The sequence below is a fragment of the Chionomys nivalis genome, chromosome 10 (assembly GCF_950005125.1).
Source record: "Chionomys nivalis chromosome 10, mChiNiv1.1, whole genome shotgun sequence".
NCBI lineage: Eukaryota > Metazoa > Chordata > Mammalia > Rodentia > Cricetidae > Chionomys > Chionomys nivalis.
The window spans coordinates 42,808,522-42,813,283 of record NC_080095.1 but is presented as its reverse complement, the minus strand read 5'-3'; positions in this window follow the sequence as shown (position 1 = coordinate 42,813,283).

Below are 4,762 nucleotides of genomic sequence, written 5' to 3'. Positions count from 1 at the left end.
TGGGTCAGGCAGAGTTTAAATGAAAACAATTTGTGTGTTGTTATTTTGGGTGTAAAGCTAGCTGTGCGGGAGCCGGGTGGGACGAAAAGCAGGCCTGTTCGCCTCATCACTACAGGTAACTACCTGGAGAGACATGCATGGTCTCCTGTACCTCCAACTCCCATCCACTATTTCATTAGCATACTGTAAACATTCTCTGGCCGGCAAGCGTTATGAGACACTGGTCCCATCTCCTATCCCACCTGGAACTTGTTTCTCCCGTCTTCAGCCTCGCCAGGCATCCACAGTCCTTGCCATCCTTACCGACTTATGCTTCCATCAGATCAGTTAGATAGTGGGTTAGATAACTTACTCCCAAGATCAGAGAGTAGAAGGAGGTGGTAGAAGATGCAAGGAAACAGATCAAACCTAGACATTCCTGCTGCTGCAGCGCATCCTAGAGTCTTCACTTGTGTACATGGCGGGGTGTTATGTGCCTTTGTGTACAGGTATGTCCTAAAGGCCAGAGGATGACACTGGATAACCTCTATCACTCTATACCTACAGAGAGACACTCTCGTTGAACCCAAAGCTCACCATTTTGTGGCTATCCTAGGTGGCCACCAAGCATCAGTGATCCTCCTGTCTCTGCTTCCCACAGTGCTGGGATTCTGCACACACACAAAGTCATGCCCAGATACATATGGATGCTGAGATCTGAACTCAGGTCCTCCCACCTGTGCAGCAAGTGCTTTCACCCACTGAGTCATCTGCCCAGCTGTTGGGTCGCATGAGGCCTGGGCATTAAGTCCAGTGCAACTTCCTGGGCCTGGCTTCAGTTTGGTGGGGCCTAGTGTGGCTTCCTGAGCCTGGCTCAGTTTGGGGGCCTGCCTCTGCCCAGCCACTGCTAGTGTGGCAGGCAGAATGGTATTGGCCCTTGTTTCTTATTCCACCTTAACCCATCCCAAGCTTCTCCACTCCCATCACAACCCTATATAAGTCCCTGTTTGATACCATTAAATGAGTTCCTGCTTTGACAGGCTCCTGACTCCGTGGGTCAGGGAACCCGGCACCTAGCCCTTCTAGATCTTAACCAATCAGAGAGTCCTCTTCTCTAGGAACTACTCAAGCCAGACTATAGGAGAGGCCCTGGCCTATAAGGTTCAATTCCATATCTCCATGGATGGAGAATGGCTGTTAGAGAACCTGGTGATATGGTCAGTGTTTTGGTCTTCCTTTACTTTCTCATGTGTCTTACTTGGCCCAGGGCTAAGAGATGGTTTCTGAGGTCTAACCTGGTCTCTGGCATCATTAAATGGCCTTGCCACTTCCAGAATCTCCTTGAGTCATGAGCTTATGTGTCTACTCATTCATTGGTGAAAGGTACAGGCCCTTCCTGCTTGGATCTCATGGGTGAACTCTAGTAGAAACTACTCTTCAGGACCAGTTGAGTCCAGGATGTCTCTGTATCTGCTCCTCAGCCAGCCCCACCTGACTATAGACACTGATCAAAATAAATACTTCCTGACACCCTTCAAAGCCTGCCTATAGGTTCAGAGACCAAGACCAGACCTCTCCTTCTACCCCATCCCATGGGCTCCAAGATAGAGACCTGGGCTCTCCTACCCCCACCCCATTCCCATGGCCCTACTTCTGTTTCAGGTGTTGGCAGGAATTGGTTCTATCTCATGGGAACTTGCTAAATCTGGTTGGGCTACTCCGGATAGCAGTAGCTGCTGCCTCCTGTTCCTCTCCTCCCCATATGCTCCTGACAGCATCTGCTTGCCCATCTTTCATGCCCAGATGCTCTTCTATAACTTAGAGAGTACAAAAGATTTCTGATAGAGAAACGCCAGAAAAGATGGAATATCTTCTGTAGGTCTGGTCAAATTGTTACCAGAAATTCTGAAGGGCCCCAGCTGGGGTGCCACATATTACTGAGAGTGTTGGAATTTCCCCTCAGGATTCTTAGATTCATTAATGAGAAAATTTAAGAATAGACTTAGAAGGAAGCTCAAAGATAGCATGATTCGTGTTTAAGTGATGACAAGTAGGGCAGCAAAACTACAAATCCCGGCATCTACCTGGAGGAGGGAGATGGAGAAAAGGAAGAGAGAAGGCTATGCCTTTCTGAATTTTGAACATGGGTGTTCAGCAAGTGGTCAGGGAGTGAAAAGGCCCAAGGTACTAAAGAAAGGACTCTTGGTCTCTGAAAAGCATCAGAAAGATGATGTTAGCACTCAGATGGACAGACAAACCTTATAGAACCTCATAGCAGATCCTTAGCAACTACACAGGGAGCAAGGACTCTGGGAAGGAAAAATATATTATCTATTATATTGAGGGGATAATTTTTCCTCCCCATCTCTTTAGCACAGCATTTGGGTGAATCTGCCTTCCTGGGGGGTTGGCCCTGTAATGGCTAAAGAAACTCCATTTTATGCCAGGCATCCATGCTGGTATCCACCAGTCATGTCTCTGGAAGATAATTTTCCAGTAACCCTGACTCAGTGACCCCCACCCAGAAGTGTACAGTCATGACCATCTATCTACTTGTTATGATGATTAGTTGCTTATTTTGCTTCTGTAACTTCTTGCACCCAAGGATTATTCTGGGCCACTTGGCAGAATTGACCAGGTCTTGCTTGATGGTGTAGATATTGAAGGTCGTCTTGTGGTTTTCGCCTTTGAAAATCCTTCCCTTGTCCCCTTGACACAGCAATCTTAAGAGTGGCTCAAAGACTGTTGTCCTGCAAACATCTAACCAGTAAATCTTTTATTATAATTGAATTGAGTCTCAGGTCTTTCTCCAGGGGTCACTAACTCCATTATAGCCCTTGGCCAGATAATTGACAGATTGACTCTTACGGTTTTGGTAGCTTGGAATGTTAGGTGTCTACCTAGGACAGATACAGATTCCATTTCATTGACCAGGAGGAAACAGCCTTCTCTTAAGGGGCCTCCAGTGCTTCTATAACATTATGAACTGGTTTTGTGACCAGGTGGGGATGGGAGTGGACAGGAAAGGCAAGAGCCCAAGCTGAAGGAAGCCACTCATGGAAGCCTGAACACTTGCGTCACTGGTCTACAGCTCAAGAGATTGTGGCTTGGGGTGTGGGGACCCTTTTTTACCCCTCATTTTGAAACTAGCTTCCTCTAATACCCCAAAGACCAGACGTGTTGGGAACATCTGTGAGATGGTTCCAGATGTTGATGTGCCCAATGGGTATCACAAAGGATGAGCAAGAGGGTTGAGCTGAGATGTGGGAATCATGATGAATGTGATGATAATTGGACTGCGGAGTCCTGTAGAGCATCTCCATTGAGACCCTGAGAGAGAGAGCCAGGAACAGCACGAGCTGAGCCATGATTACACATGGGAGAGGGAATTTAAACCAGAAGTCAGCTGAGTTCCCTAAGGCATCATCCTGGACTTAGGTCAAAGCTAAGAAGGCCGTATTCCAGGCCCAGGACAGTACACAGCATGCTGTGGTGGTCTACATTCATGGTGCCCGAGTAACTCACAATAAGAACATTCTAAATGCTTCTATAAGACATGATATTACTTCTTTTTCTCACCAGACTTGCTATATGTTAGGGTTAACTAGAGAAACAGTGCTAGGAGAATATAGGTAAATAGAGGGAGGGGGTTGTCATAAGGAGTTGGCCCATGGACTTATAGATGATCTACTGAGTGAGTCAGGAAACTAGAAATCTATGAGAGCTAATCACTGGGTATCAGTCCAGATCCAAGGGCCTGAGAGCCAAGAGAGTTGGTATTTAGCTTCAGTTCGAAGGCAAGCATTCTTGAGACCCAGGAAGAGCCCAGGAGCCAGGGCAAGTCCAAAGGAAAAGAGAAAAATCATCTCCCAGGGCTGTCTGGAAGAAAGATGACATTGCTCGGGAAGGCCACCTTTCCTGTTCTTTCTAGGCCTTGAGTTGACTGGTGAGGCCCATCTTTATTAAGGGCAGTAATGTCCTTTAATCAGTTAATCGATTTAAATATTAATCTCATTCAGGAATATCTTTAAAAAATACCTAGAATAATGTTTAATCAAGCATCTGAGTCTTCTGTGACCATTCTAACTGACACATGAAATTAATCATAAGAGAGGTCTGGAGCAATTCCAGAGTCCAGGCAGAGAGAAAAGAGTAAATAACATCTCCTAGTTTAGAACATATGGTGGTGGTGGTGGTAGTGGCAGTGGAGGTGGTGGTGGAGGTGGCGGTGGGTGTATAAAATAATAACGTCAAATAAAAATGAAAGGAAGGAAGTAACACTGGAACTGAGCCCTCGAGGACAGAGAATTTTAAGTGAGATGGGAGGAGAAGACAAAAGAGGAGGGGCAGTGTGAATAAAGAAATTGAGGCTGTGGGTTTTGGCAGTGTGGTTCAGCTGGTAGTGTCTGTGTAGCATGCAGAGCGCATGGGGCTGGATCAACGACATTACACTCTGATCAGTTCAAGTCGTCCTCAGAGACACCTGGAGTCTGAGGCCAGCCTAGGCTACCTGAGGCCTGGTCTTGTAAAGAAAACAGGAAGAGAAGGAGGAAGGAAGGGGAGAAAGAAGACAGAGGAGAGGGAGAAGGAGGGAGGAGGAAGAGGAAAAGGAAGGAGAAGAGATTCTTTACATTCCGGCAAGTGAGATAAAATAGGCAATGTCCCGCCCAGGGCACGCTGATGAGTTGCTGACTCTGGGGCGGACAAGACGTTCCCTTGGGAGTGGTCCTTTAATTGGTATCTAGAGAAGCTGAGGTACTGGGATGGGAAGAAGGAGAAGCTG